The following is a 16,730-nucleotide window of genomic DNA, read 5'->3' on the forward strand; positions in this document are numbered from 1 at the left end:
GGAGACACGACAGCAATAACAAAATACGATGTTCAATCGTTTTACAAGAATACAGACTATTATTGCCACACCATCTGAATCTGTACTGATTTATATTTCATTAGATTTTATTTCGGGCGGCACGGTGCATGACTGGTTAGCACGTCCGCCTCTCAGTGCAGAGGACGTGAGATCGAGTCCGGGCTTCGGCTTCCTGGGTGGAGTTTGCATGTTCTCCCCGTGCTTGCGTGGGCTTTCTCCCGGTGCTCCGGTTTCCTCCCACATTCCAAAGACATGCACGGCAGGCTAATTGAACACTCCAAATTGTCCATAGGTGTGATTGTGAGTGTGGATGGTTGTTCGTCTCTGTGTGTCCTGCGATTGGCTGGCAACCAGTTCAGGGTGTACCCCGCCTACTGCCCGAAGCCAGCTGGGATATGCTCCAGCGACCCTTGTGGGGACAAGCGGTTAAGAAAATGGATGGATGGATGGATAGATTTCATTTGTTAATGTCTATTTTGAACATAAAAACATGTTTAAAAAAAAAAAGCAATCAACATACAATTAAACACAACACTAAGGGCACGTTCGGAAATTCACTCTAACGGTCGCGCAATACTATGAGTTTGTGTCAGGTGTGCGATACTGCAAATTTTGGTTTCGATCCCGGTGCCAAGTAAATACAGGTCCAGTATCGCCGATGCTGATGTTGATATCGATACTTTTGGAAAATTATGGTATATATTTATTTATTTTTAATTAAAGTAGCTGTATCATCGAATTGTTTAATCACGATCAGTTTTCAACTTTTAACTGTTTTGTGTTGCATTTACAAAATTAAGACAAAGTTTGTTGATAAATAGAAATTACATTATCAATAATTTTTCCCCCAGAAACATTACAACCATAACAAAAAAAAAGCATTTTTTTTTACTTTCTTAAACGATGTGCACAAAGTGATCATAGGAAAACAAATGTAAATAAATTATTTATCATAAACTACAAATACAAACAATAACAAATAAATCTGCCTTCATTTCACTTCTTTTGTGGATTTTTTCAACCTAAATACACTAGATGTTAAAGATTATTATGCAGCAAATATAAAACAAAACAACATACAAAATAAGTTTTCCAAGTACAATATTCTATGTGTTCAGGCAATCTACTACAAAGATGAGATACTAAGTCACGTGACTGCACACAATCGAAACACAGGAGCCGGAGGAGGGAGAGCGGGAACAAGTCTGCCTGTGCCTGCTCTGCTCTAACAGACAGACAGAAGTGGAGTGTGCAGTGACATACCTGTTATCTGTTTGGCCAAACCGCAACAGTGCATAAAAGAGCCAAACTGAAATTATTCTACTAGATCGATATTATACTGCCTCGATAATATTGATATTTGGATCAATCTGCCCAATGAGTGTGTGTGTTCGGAGGCAGAGTGCGCTCCGCTCACTGATCTGACTGGATAGCTGATAGGACAAGATTTTTGAAGCCGCAAGGCCGCCATATTACCACTCCCAAGAAAAGTTTTTCGGCATACGATCCTATATAGACCCTGCTTGCTGATGTCACTTTATCCATAATGCTTACACAGCAAATTCTGTTGTGTTAAATTGAGTTAAAAATCTAGTGTTAATTATTTTTGAGTTACTGGGTGTTGATTTGGGTGTTATTTGGACACTCAAAAGGAAGAAAAAGCTCTACGGGTAGTGTGATTTCAGCGAGTCAAACTCATTGACTCCAGGCTGAGTTACCTCATACATCCGGGCTCTTTTCTCTCTTTTCTCATTTACCGTGAGTCATGCGGGAAATAGGTCTACAAGAAAGAATTTTGCTGCAACAAACATGTACTATCTCGTGGCGTACTTGTTAGTGTTGTTGCCCCCCAAGTGCTAGGTATCCCACTGTCTCCATTTGGGTTGGAAAATACAAACTAGCGAAGAAGTAACACTAAAATTGTGAGGAAATAACACAAAAAGGGATGAAAATTACACGGTGTGTATGAAAGTGACAACAAAACTGTGAGAAATTAATACCAATAAATGAAAGGAAATAACACTTTTAAGTGTTAAAAAATAACACTGATAATGTGGAAAAAATAACACTGTAGGTGAAAGTAGACTTTTAAGTACACTTTAAAGAGCAAAAAGGTCAATTTTATGTGTCAAATAATAACACTTTGAGTGTTGTAATTTCACTCTACCAATGAGTTACATTTTTACACTTTAGTGTAAATTTAACTCAGAACTGGTAAGAACTACATAAACTCAGGGAAAGTGTTAAATTTAACACTATGTGAGTTAAATTTACACTTCCGATGTTACTGTGTAGCTACCGCTTACCCTTCTGGAGGGAAAACAATCAATAGAAATACATGGAGGGACCATTGTTTTCAGTTATCGTTTCGTTTAAATGGTGGGAAAATGTTGCAAAAAAAATTCCTAGTAGGAAAGTAGGTTACTGCAACTCATTGGAACCAGCCGTTCTGAGACATTTTTTCCAAAAGCTGGAGTTATTTGGAGGGCAAGATCCCTATGTATGGACTTTCACCATCGGCCTGGTCAAAGAAAGCCACTACGTTCCCCCAAGTGAGCTACCACAACATTTTAAATTATTTAATTGTAAAGAAGAGCACCTACATTTGAGAGGACCTGATGACTTGATGTTATCAAGAGCCAAGAGTCATACAATTACTTTGTGTCTGGAATCTGGATGGGTGAAGGATATTGGCTGCATTCAACACGGCAATGTTTGTCTCGTGGCAGCAAATGTATGTTCTATTTATTTTTTGGTTGACACTGGTTACTGGTGTAAAATGTCATTCATTAAATCGTTTGTGTCCAGTTAAACTCGTCTTGGTGTATGTCAAAGCCTTTCAAACTATCTTAGGTTGCTAACTGCAAACAAACACGCCGATTAAAAAAACAAATTATGATTTTTTACAACTCTAAGTTGGCAAGTAAACTTTGATAAAGTGTTATGAATACCTACGAAAAATGTTCTATGATATGAAATATAAAATATAAATTAAATATAAATATAAAATTAAATAATTATACCTGTAATTCAGCAAAAGAAGCCACTGCCAAATCTAATATTGGGGTCTGAGGAACTCAGCAATAAAAGAAAAAGGGGGTCTTCAAAACAACACACTTCTTAAAAATAATGACCACACCACCAAAAACCACCCCCACCCCTGGCCCTACACTGAAACAAATTTCTGTCAAATTTCTGTAAAATTTCTGTAAAATTTACTGTAATTACAGCATTTTCTTGTTTTTTTATTTTACAGTATACTAGGGCTGAACGATTTTAGGAAAAAATGCAATTGCGATTTTTTTTGGGTTTTGTTCACATTCAGCTTTTTATTCACAATGTACAATAACGTTTCCAAACATTACTGAAAATTACATACCATGAAAACATTAAAAGCTATTACTCGAATAATGCAAGAACACAAAAGCGGTTGTGTGTGAGATGTAGTCCTTTAAAAAAAGGCAAGAACTACAGTACTACTTGGCGCCATGTTTAAAAAATTAGGCAATTATGTGTTACAGTTTATGTAACCAAAAATGTTTTACATTTTGTACTAATGTACATGTTCTTTGAAAATAAGCGTAATATTATATCATATCTCTCATTTTGGACAATTTGGGAACATTTAAGGGACAAAAATGACCAATGTTCCAAAATATTCACCAAAAATCAACAAAAACACATTTTCTCATTTTGATTGCTGTGGTAGATAGCAATGGTGTGCAACTAAGTACTACAGCTCCAATATTTATCATATCTTTCATTAATGACAATTTGAGGACATTGAAGAGACAAAAAGGACCATAAATGATAAAAAATATTCACTAAAAATCAACAGAAATACATTTTGTCATTCTTATTGCTCTAGTAGATAGCAATGGTATGCAACCACCTAAAAAAAAACACAAAACACGAGTGTAAGTAATACGGTTGTTGGGATTCAATGAAGTTGGGGGAAGAGGATTAAGAATTGTTAGTATGAGTAAGGTAAGGACGGTAAGGGTTATGCTCATAACTAGCTGGGGGCCCTACTTTTTGGGAATGATTTCCCCCCACTAAAATAAGAGGGTTAATTTTTGATTTATCTTGGAAATTACCAGCTTATATAGATTTTTTGTTGAGTTTGACAGATGTTCAGAAGAGTTCTTTTTTTTCAGAATGTTTATGGTTGCCTGCCGGAGACATACATTTTTTTAAATACCCCACCCAATGTACGCTAGCGATACGGTGCTAAATCTCATGTCCCTAAATGTAAATGGGTTTGGAAACCCTATTGAAAGAGCAAAGGTGCTTGCTAAGATAAAGAAAGAAAAAAATTCAGATTGCCTTCCTACAAGAAACACATTTTTTCACATGTTGAACATGAAAAAGGAAATCAAAGATAAAGAAGGACGTTAGTCATTATAAAAGGAATGATTGAACAGACAGTAATCACGTTGGTAAATATATATGCACCACCGGAGAGTGACAAAACCTTTTTTAGAAAAATAATGGACCTCATGGAAGGGTTTTGTGTGTGTGGAGGTGACTTCAACTTGATAATGGATGATAAATTGGATACGACCAGTGTAAAACGAAATTTGGAAAGACTACACTTTGTGAAATGGGAATGATTGATGTGTGGCGGGAAGAACATCCACTGAAAAGGGATTATAGTCACAAAGTGTATACCCGAATAGATTATTTATTTTACACAAATAGGACAGCGATCTAACATTCAAAACTGCCGGATTGGGGTGTCTGATGTATCTGACCAGAGTGCTATATATTTAGAAGTCAAATTAAATAGAAAACAGAAAAATACAATATAGAAGCTAAATATAGGGTTACTTAACAATAAAAAGATTGAAGATCAAATCAGGAAAGAAATTCAGGACTATCTAAAAGAAAATTATAACGGAGCAACCAATTCAGCAATAGTATGAAATACATTAAAAGCAGTTTTGCAGGGCAAATTGATATCTATAGCAAGTTTTCACAAGAAGGAAGAAATGAAAAGTTATGAATTGCTTACAACTGAATTGAGACATTTGGAGCAAAAGCTTGAAGTAAAAATTGATCAGGTGACGCAAGAGCGGATGTTGTAAATTAGGAGGGAGATTAATGAACTACTTAAAGAAGAAATAGAATTGAAAGCAAGATACGTAAGACACAATTATTATGACTCTGGCCCAAAGGCAGCTAGGTTATTGGCAAGACGTATATAAAAACATTAAGCAAAGACCAATATCTCTAAAATGTATGACCCTAATACAAATCAAATTTAACACGAGCCAAAAGAAATAGAAATAATCTTTAGAGGTTTACTATCAAAATCTTTGTGCGCAGCTGCAAGCCACAGACCAGGACGAAATTGAAACCTTTTTAGACAGTTCAGATTTACCCTCCATTGGAATTGAGCAAAATAAGCGCTTAACGTCAAATTACTGATAAGGAGATAGGGTTGGTGATCGGTCGCTTAAAAACAAACAAGATGTCGAGAAGTGATAGGTTTCCCGCAGAATGGTTCAAATTCGAAAAATAACTATTGCCTGTTGAAGGGAAAAATAACTATGGTTTGATATGTCCTCATGAAACCTCTTATATAAGGATATGTTGTTGTCCTGAACTGTTGTACAAATCCAGGTGCCCAACAATTTGTAAATAAAGGGCGGGATCAGCCTGGGAACTCTTCCTTGTTTATACTATAGCCTTCCCTGCTTCGCAAACATGTTTTCGAGAGTGTCTGGGAGAGGGCTTGGACAGCCCGGTTTCTCACGCTCACAACTTTTTGCTAACGAATAAAAAACGGAGCGGCACACGGTCCGGACGGAGTCAGCTGTGGAACACGTACGATTGCCCAGCCGTTGTTGCAGCTCGCTTCACCCGGGCCGTAGGCTCCCCGGTCTAGTGTCAAGGTAAGCGCTGATGATGATCATATTATGCTGCTTAACTTTGTAGTGTATTGATTGCTGTTTGCGGGGAATAAAATGTACAATTATTCTAGCAAATCGAGTCGTGATTGTTGCTGTTTGCGGGGAATGAAAGGTATAATCATTCTAGCAAATCGACTGTTTGCGGGGAATGAAAGGTATAACCATTCTAGAAAATCGACTGTTTGCAGGGAATGAAAAGTATAACCATTCTAGCAAATCGAGTCGTGATTGTTGCTGTTTGCGGGGAATGAAAGGTATAATCATTCTAGCACAGCGCAGGTGTTGATTACTGTTTGCGGGGGATAAAACGTACGATTATCCTAGCACAGTATAAATGTTGATTGCTATATGCGGGGAATAAAAGACACAGTTATTCTAGCAAAAGTATATCAAGTCTCTGTGTATTCATTGTTGCCGCCGACCACTCACGACCCTGCATAACAATATAAAGGTGAAGTAGTGTTTTCCACAAAACACCTGTCCTTCACACAACATTTAATTGGATTATGATTAATAATATTATCCCCCCCCCCCCCCTGGAGGGAAGTGATAATTTCAGTGATACCTAAACCACTAAAAGAAAAAAAATATTGCCAAAATTATAGACCAATTTCAATCTTAACCATTATATCTTACCGTCTTAAATCATTTATTATATATTATAATATATATATATATTATTATAATATATTATTTACCAATCTGGCTTTGTTGTGGGGAGACAAACACATGACAATATAAGGAGAACCTTGCATATAGTTTATAATATACACGAAAATAAAACTTTAACCGCGTTAATTAGCCTGGATGTGGAGAAGGCATTTGACCCGGCACCGGGTCAGGTGGGGATTTCTTCTACCAAACTTTGGAATGATTTGGCTTTAATGAAGGATCAATTAATTGTATAAAATCACTGTATAGCGCACCATCAGCATGTGTAAAAGTAAATGGTTCTTTATCAGAAAGGTTTGAATTGGAGAGGGGCATGAGGTAGGGCGAACCTCATTCGCCCAATACATTGACTTGTTAGCACAACTGGTCAGACAGGACATCACAATAACAGGTATAAGAATGAACGGGGAAGATCACATCATAAGCTTGTTTGCTGATGATGTACTGATCTATTTAAATGATCTAGTTAATCATTTTCAACATTTATTGACACTTTTGAAACAATTTGGTTGTCACTCAAGGTACAGGCTGAATTTACATAAAACACAGGTTCTGGTGTTCTATTGCTCGCCAACCCAAAAACCTAAAGAAATGCAAATTGCATGGGAAGGCGAAATATTTATTATATATATATATATATTTGAGAGTAAAGATAACTAAGGATCTTGGGAAATTGTATGGAAAGAACTATGAGGACATTAATGAAAATATTAAGAGAGACATAGATAGATGGTCTACATTTCCATTAGGATTCTATGATAGAATTAATATTGTGAAGATAAATATTTTACACCGACTTTTGTTTTTGTTCTTGTCGCTCCCGGTGGTCATCCCAAATATACAGCTCATTAAATGGGACAGACTAATATCACAATTTATTTGGGAAGGCAAAAAGCCAAGAATTAAGTACTCCACCTTCAATTACCTAAAGAAAAAGGAGGGCAGGCCCTACCTAATCTAAGAGTGTATTATGAAGCTGCGCAGACAACAAATTTATTTAGTAAACACACACATATATCAGTCACAACCTAATCTATTAATGAAACGGAATAAAAAATGTGAATCAAAGATAGAAAGAAAACATGCAACCTAACGAACTAAGATCAAAAGGGAATAAAAGGTAGATGGGAAATAGAGATGGAAGCTTTGTCTGTCAATCCTTTTATATTTGAATAAAAGCGTTACTCCAGTGGTATATGGTCAGATTGCAATGAAAGCGCACTTACGGACTGGTTCAGGTGCACGGGAGAGAGAGGGACTCGAAGAGCGTCGATCCTCAGTTGAAGAAAACTCAGTTGGAGACAATCTGGGCGGTCGGCGCACGCGCAGCTGTAATGCTGCACTGGAGTCTCTGGCTGATGGTGATGGGCGCACGACTGAGAGGCCGCTGCGGTGGCAAGGTGTGCGTGTGGCGTGGAGGCCGCGGCAGGTCCTTGGCCGGCACAAATCCCGGTTGGTGGTGATGTGCTTGCGCGGTTGAGAGGGCGCAGTCAGTTGGTTTGGGTGCTGCGGGGCGTCTCGGGCGCACGACTGGAGCAGAAATGTTTCGCTGGCGCGCAGCGGCTCAGTTTTTTTTCTCAGCATTTTTCCGTGATTCCGTGTGTCACCCAGAGACCACAGTTTGGACTCTGGCAGCGCGCATTCCCCATGCGTCAACCCGTACCTGCTCCATTCTCCGAGCACCCCGTCGGTTCAGCGGCTGGTCTCCCTTGGGATGCAGGCGCAGCGAATCTCGGCTTTAGCAGCTGAGACGCGGACCTCCTCACACGCCGAGAGTACAACTCAGACTGAAGCCCCCGACCTCGCCTGAAAGCGCCATCCACCTTGAGCCGAGCTGCACCGGCCCTCATCTGCCGAGATCCCCGAGCTGCGTCGCACCTCATCTAACTGGAATTATTTTTTATATTTTTTGCCTTGCCTTTTTGGGAGCAATTTTTTCTTCAATCGACCTTCCCTCCACTAGCTCGATTCAACTCACTCCAGTAAATTGCACGTCTCATAGCCAATTTGACATATAGCTGGTGCAACTTCCATTTAAAATATCTCACAGATTTGGCAAGTCAAACCTTTCTTTTCTACCTCGTTAAATTGTTCCTTTCTTATTTTTATTAGCTTTATTTTTTATCCCTTTTCTTTTCACCGTATGATAGTTAGGTAGGCAGTGTTTTGATTCTGTATGTGTAACCGTGGTGAATAAATGCTTGTTTTTCTAAATCTAGTTGTGCTTGTGTCCGAGTGGATTATTAATTATTTTATTAATACAAAGAACCACAAACATTGAATGTGGCGACTTCAGCTTATGAATAAATAAATGAGGATTTGGATTTTATTCGTTGTGTTTCTCCAAAACTGAAAGTAAACAGAACGTGGTGCCCCTATAGGCGATTGAGGGAATTACAACTTCCTCAAGCGCCGATCAAATTATTAATTTGTCCAAAAAGACAACATCAATTATCGGTACAGATAGGAGGGGCAAATTCATCCAATTGTTAGAATTTTTGTACAAGCGTATAGCAAGACTCCAAGTAGGATTGTATCAATTTTGTATAGATGCTTGATGGATTCCAGAAATGGATCAACTATATATGTGAAGAACAAATGGAAAAAAGGAGATTGATGAAGACATCCTAGAAGGCAGATGGAATAACATGTGAAAGGCTCATCTTACTACAACCCACTCACAAGGTTGGAGTGAATTTGTTTGGAAGAATCAAATTCGTTATCAATTTTATTACACCCAAACTTACCGGTAGGCGCCTGAAAATGACACAAATGTGCTGGAGGTTGTGTCAGCATTCAGACTCAGATCATTTCCATGTTTTCTGGAATTGTGAAGTCATCAAGCCTTTCTGGGTTATGATTCATACATTTCTTTGTAAAATATTGGGTTATGATGTACCATTAACATTTGAAGTGTTATACTTTGGTTATATACGAGATACTGTTTTTAAAGAAGACCAATACTTGATAAAAAAAAATTATTCTTGCTGCTGTTAAAAAAGCTATTAAAGGTAGTAGACGATATACAGGATATGGAGAGACTGATGTATAAAATCAGATTAAAGGAGGGAAAGTTTGAAAGGGACTGGTCTAAATGGTTGGACATCTTACATTGGATAAGAATGATCAAGGTATTTTGAGTTGAATAAAAAGTATTAAAAATGTATTTTTTTTAAATGACCCCAATATTTTGACAAACAAGTATTCTGAATGCCATATGCAAAGTTGCAAACATTTAATAAATGCTTTACTGCATACAGTTATGGTTATTGCTCAAACACAACCTGCACTACTTTTAACATAGCCATCCGCTGTCAATAATTAATAATAATAATAAATAAGTAAGTAATAAAACTAATAATAATTAGTGTAATTAATCTGCGTTAATACATGATTAATGCGATAAAAAAAATTGTCATTAGTCAATGAGTTAATGCTTTAACTTTGACAGAACAAATTTTATTTTATACTGTCTTTTTTGTAGATTTGCATTTTATTCAAAACAAAAATAATAAATCAAATTGTGTTTACAATAAATGATTGGTTTATTTTACTATATTGGCACTTACTGTCGACCTAGATGACATTCAGTGTCCCATACTGAATCAGTGTAAATCAGTCCCAGGCTGTTCGTGTTGCTGAATTTCCTAACATATCAGATTAAAACATGCTCTGTGTGGCCAGTAGGGGGATTTGCTGAATTTGCCAAATATTGCAGTACTTAAAAGATTTGCCTGAAATTTTGCAAACCAGTTGTCTACTTCAGTGGTTCTCAACTGCAGTCCTCAAGTACCCCTATCCAGCCTGTTTTCCATGTCTCCCACAGCAACACAGGTGTTTCAAACGATTAGCTAATCAGCAAGCTTGCATGAAGCCTGATAACGATCCTCAGGTGTATTGGCTGAGAGAGACATGGAAAACAGGCTGGATAGGGGTACTCGAGGACCGGGGCTGTGAAACTGTGGTATACTTTGATGGCCAATGGCCTTAATCATCGTGGGTTGCAATCTGACAAAAAGTCTCACATATAGCATTACAAGGGTATTCATATTGAAAGAGTAGAACATAAAATAGGTTTATATGAGTATGAATGACTAATGATCATTATAAATGGCAGTGATAAGGGGCCCCCCAAAATCTAATTTTGCTTAAGGCCCCATGGAGGCTTGGGCCGCCACTGGATGGAATCGATTTTGGATTGGAAGAACTGGAGGAGGGAGTTGCATTTGTCAACAGTGTGTCATGTTTCGGTTTTGTGGGGTTGTGTTTTTTTGTCTTTTTGGTAATTGTATTTTTATTTGGGAACAATCACAGCAAATAAACATTTCAACCATTAGAACATGTCATCTTCCCGATTGTTTGTTTAAGTCCATTAGTTATCCTTCCCCTTTGGCTTAGGTGCCTTTCCTGTCAAGAAAACTTTGGACACTGGGTCAGAGTCTTTTAATCTCCAGTGATGTCCACTGTTCTTGACCCAGTCCAGTTTGGACCGTCGCCATTCAAATACTGTCCCACAATACAACACTCCGCCGTATCAGATAAAATAATGTACATACTTTAACGAAACATTAGGGACTAGCACTCCTCATCATTTATAGATAACACCAATCTTTTTTTCTGTCTGAGCTGCTGTCTAAAAAAAATAAAAAGAATAACCCTCACTGATTAAACATAATGTCAGAGGATCGGGGTCAAATGAAGTCTGCTCTCTTGGGGGAAATGAGTGTAATTCAAATATTCCAGATTTGGTAGAATTGGTCTTTCTAGAGTCTAATTCGATATGTCAGTTTTTCCATTCTAAATATCTCCAGAACTATTCCAATCCAATCATCTAGTGTTGGCTGCTTCAGGTTGAGCCATCTCCTCGTAATTGATTTCTTACTCGCCCCCAAGATTAGTTGCAGCAACTTTGTTTCTCTCCTCCGTTCCACTAAAGGAACATGACCCTGATATAAAACCTCAAAATTTATAGGAATTTGCATGTTAAATACAGAATTTAATGAAGTCTGGATGGGCATCCAGAAATCTTTCAGTTTTGGGCACTCCCAAAAACATGGTAGTGGTTAGCAAGAGTCGAGCCACAATTTCTCCAGCATGGCCTATTTATGCCCTTATATTTCTCCTAGTAGGGAGTTCTGAAATATGGTATAATATTTTTCCAGCAGTGTTCCCTCCAATCCATGGAGCTGGACGTAGAACATTGGAAGGACCAGATCTTACTCCAAGCCTCCACGGATATCACCAGACCCGACTCCCTCTCCCACTTATTTTTAATGTACAAAGTGTTATTAGTATTGGCCACAGTACACCTCATCGGCATCTTCTCGGCATCCAGACTCCCTATTATTGATTGCAATTTATTCTTGTGGATATGATCCATGATATGCAGTACTCTTCTGATTTTATCAGTTGTTTCCGTCTTGCGAATAAACCCAGTCTGATCTAAATTGATGAGGACTGGTAGCAGCTCCTCTAGTCTACGGGAAAGAATAGAAGTAAATATCTTATCATCCAAATTAAGTACACTATTTGGCCGATAGCTTCCCACACTTCCCACACTTCCCACAGTAAATTATTTTAACATATCTACCTTCATTATCACAAGTTTCAGAAATATGTTCATAGTTAAGTGTTCCCGAAATGAGGATTGCCACTCCTTATGTTTTGCTTTATCAGATGAGGAAAACATAAATTTAAAACGTTTTCTTTTTAATCTCAGGTGTTCACTCTGGTTCAAGTGTGTCTCTTGAAGTAAAGCAATCTGGGTGTTTTCTTTCTCTAGTTTAGATAGTACCTTGTTCATTTTGATCACATTCGAAATCCCATTTACATTAAAAGAGAGAATTTTCACTAATCTCCTTGCATTGAAAAATAAAAATGGACCAAATCTCACATTCCCTATAGCTTATGAAATTAGATAAAAACAATAAATGAAGCAAAATTCCAAGAAGGCAAGTTTGCTGGAAGTCAAATAGTGCTTTAGGACCAAAATAAAAAAAAACTATTTATCACTATCCGCCATTTTGGTTTTTTACTTTCGCCTCGAACGCTTTTAGGTCGGAACTGGGAAAAAACAACTCGGATAAATCAGATTTCCGATCATCCTCGAATGCAGCATAAGTCTCCTGTCTTTTGTCCAGGCCTTGTCGGCCCATTGCTGTCTATGTTACTGTGTGTTTTGATGTCATGCCATGTCATACCTCACTTGAGTTTTGGACTTTGTTGTTTTTGTTTGCCAGTCAGTAGCATGTACTACAACTTGTTTTTGTTTAATTAAAGAAAACACTTTTTTGGACTTCACTTCTGCCTCCTTGCTTCTGCTTCCCTGCTCTTGGGTCCTCAACCACGCCTCAAACGTAACACAGCGAATGAGTTAGCGGTGTTATTACTGGGGTTGATGAGTTTATTAATGGTGGAAAAGAGAGCTTTTTGATTGTTGGCCCATGTATGGAAAAGTTTTTAATAATAGGAAGAGCGGGCACGGTTAAGGGCAGATTTGGAGGTGGTCAATCTATGCTTATCGATGAACTGTGACACCGGTTTTAGTCTTTCAAGTTGACGTTTTCTGGATTTTAAGTGGTGTAGGTCAGTTGTGAACCAGGGAGCTGAGCAGGTGAAAGAAACAGTTTCGGTTGTTTTAGGGCGACTAATTGATCGAGGCAGTTTGAGTGTTAGTTTGTGTTATAGTAAATAAATTATAAGGTCTTCCAAGTTGTCTGATGGAGGGAGTGGGGGCGTGGCAAAGTTGCCATTGAGTGTGGTTGAGAAGCTTTGGGGCTTGATGGATGCAATGTTTCTAAAAGAAAGGCGGGGTGGTCACTATTTTTTAACAAGTGGATGGTACGTGCTGCTTTGAAGACCCCCTTTTTCTTTTTTCGCTGAGTTCCTTAGACCCCAATATTAGATTTGGCAGAGGCATCTTTTGTTCAATTACAGGTATAATTCTTGAATAAAAAATATACACGTTTCCTCCTGTAAAGATTATTAAGGATATTATGTATACATGTATTTAAGGCAAGTTGTAAAATGTCTTTAGATACCGATCAGTGCAGCGGCCAAAGAGGATTGAGCCATGTCCCGTTTCTCGTTTAAAATTGGAAATTGAAAAACGGAAATTTAGCTGTTATCTGATCCTCTATTATGTGTTAATTTACAAAATGTGACTTTAATTTGTTTCCCTCGAGCTTGTTTTGGCTTCACTAGAAAGACACTCTTCTTCTACTGTTACCTCTTTGGCCGCTTAAAAGAAGAAAATTTAACAGTAGAAGAAGAGTGTCTTTCGAGTGCAGTCAAAACAAGCTCAAGGGAAACAAACTAAGGTCGCATTTTGTTTCCCGACTTGTGTAAAATAAACACATAATGGAAGGTTAGATAAAGACTCGATTTCTGTTTTTCAATTTCCAATTTTAAACGACAAAGGGCTCTCCCGTTGCAGACAGAAACAATGCCTCTCCGTGGATGGAGGAGGAATAGGCCTTAGACACGTGAATATCTGAGAACTTGTGTGTGCGTGTGTGCGGGGGAGTGTGTGTGTGCGTGTGTGTGAATATTTGGAAACAGATGATGCTTGTCTCAAAAATAAATGCACGTGTGCGACGATCCACAAATGCACTTTCAACCAATCGCAAGCAAAAGTCGTGGAAATTGCACACAAAATTAAAAAAGACACAAGATATATTTGTGGATCTGAAAAACGTGAAACTCAAGAAAATGTTTGTGGATCTGAAAAACACGCGGAAATCTCGGATGTATTTCTGTGAATATTTTTTAGACAACTCTCTCCCCATCCAGATGCTCTGAATGTGAATTTGAAGCGGCCGCACCTGACTGCAGCCTTTCATCTTCATGGACATCACTGCCTCCACCTGGTAATCAGGAAGACGAACACCCACGACTTTTTCCCAGCAGACCATTAAATCATGTGTATGCTTTACATGGAATGTAAAAATTTACATATTCCTTTTTGTTGCAGGTTGTCTGTGAAATATCTACGATTGTAATTATCGTGCCATGTAGAATTATCACAGCAACTGTGATCGCCACGTTGAAATATTAAGTAATAATATGTATTGTTCTAACTTTAAAAGATATATCACGTGTTTAGATGAGTGCGCTTTTCAAAGCGCCCAACTGTTTTGGTTCCACCACTCGCAACAGCATTCCAAAAGGTGTTGGCTCCTGCCGTCTCACACTTTTTGTGCGTAAGCCTTTGTGGTCCGCGCTCGACTGGCTCCAGAGCCTAGGTTGCGTCGGCACCCGGCCACCTCGGTGAAGCCGCCTTTCTGCCAGTAGCTGCAAGTCACGCAGTGGCACTCCGTTGACAGCCACACGTAATCTGAACCAGCGACAAGGTCCTGAGAACCACCAGGCGGCTCTTTTTCTTTTTGTTTATTTGATACTTTCTTTTTCATTTCCTTCTGCCTCATTTTCCTCCAATTTTTCCACCTGTTGCTCCATTTCGCTCACGATCGTTACCTCCCAGTCTTCAAGTTTGAGCTTTGAACCAGAGTAAGTGCAACTTTGTGATTGCCATTGGCATAGAATTGGTGCATAGCCTACCTAAATTGGAGATTACAATGGGCTTTGAACAGTTCACCATTACCTTATATAGCTATTTCCCCTACTTCACCTTCCCTCATCAATTGCCTCCGTGTGCCCTTATTTAGTCAAGCTTGCAGTAGAATAAAAAACCATGGATTAATTTTTGCTATTTGCTAAATAGAAATACCGATTTACGCGTTTTTTCGTTACAAAATGTTCAAACAGTCACTATTCAATGTTCATCAAACAGCATTTTATCTTACTCTGACTTCATTACAAAAAAGTAATTGATGCTAGATTTATGTTCGATACCACCTTTTTTTTTCAGAACGATACAATACTCAACTCGAGTAGTCACCGATACGATACCACTAGTACATAACCCCCCCCCCCCCCCAAAATGACATGAAAATTAATGATTTTAAATAAAGAGCTGTAAATCCCAATATAGTATTTTCCCTTAAAATTGTATGAAATTAATGGCAATTTTCTATTCATCTGTAAGGGAAATCGGTTCAATTAATTATTAAATCAATAATTGTTAATCACAATTTTTTTTTACTGCCAGTTAACTTATCTTTCAAGGCAAACAGAATATTGTGTACTTTGACTACACAAACATGCTGAATACCAAATGAAAGATCACAATCCATTCTTTCATTAGAAAAAAAAAGTATCTACCTTAGTCCGTTCTTTAGTAATCACCATTTGAAAGTAGGTAGTTTGAGTGACTTTGAGCGAAAATTGAGGAGAAAAATCTGAGCTTTTTGTGAAGATAAATTTTCTGCACAACAGTGACTTTGACACTATTATTTGTTTAGTGATGGTCTGTGAATTAGATTGAATGTGACAAAGACTATGATCATTCACGTCATCCTTGAAAATGTTCTATTTCCTAAGATCTGCCATGTTTCACTGCAATTGCATACACCGGCAGAACATTGGCCATGGTTAGTGGGTGTTTGTAATTTCACAAGTCCATTGAGTAGGTAGCTCTGCGCAACAATTTCCACTGCCCATTAAGAAAAAAAAAAACGTAGTTAATGTCAATTAACTTTTTGGCGGCATTCATTTGGATTTTAGTAAACGTCATTGAACGTTTTTGGCGATAAAAGAGTTGATTGAAGAAACTTAATATTTCAATTAATTTAGAGCCAGCCTGAGGAGCACATCTATTTTTTTAACATTTATTTTAACAGATGATAACCTCGTTGAATCAGTCATTAAAATTAAGGTTGTACCTTTGTACAATATTGTGAGTTCTTTGTTCATCTTAGAGGTTAATATACATTGATAAAACACACACACAGTGCAAAATCAGGTTTTGATTTTGTGCACGTTTATTTTCTAATCTATTTGGGAAAATCTACTCTGAACTTAAAAGAAGCAAAACTCTACTGTGATAGGAACTAGAAGCAAGCAGTGTGCTAGTGGTCAAGGAAAAGAGAGCAGCAAAGAGAAAAAGTAGCGGGTGTAGGTCACGGGTCTTATACCGGGGTACCCATACCCCTCTGCACCTCAGGTCTCAGAGAAGTTGGAAATTAATTTACCAGCATAGTTGGGTTTTGTGAAGACTCCGTT

This window comes from Leptonotus elevatus, chromosome 1, assembly GCF_054856555.1.
Source record: "Leptonotus elevatus isolate MCC_2025b chromosome 1, RoL_Lele_1.0, whole genome shotgun sequence".
Classification (NCBI taxonomy): domain Eukaryota; kingdom Metazoa; phylum Chordata; class Actinopteri; order Syngnathiformes; family Syngnathidae; genus Leptonotus; species Leptonotus elevatus.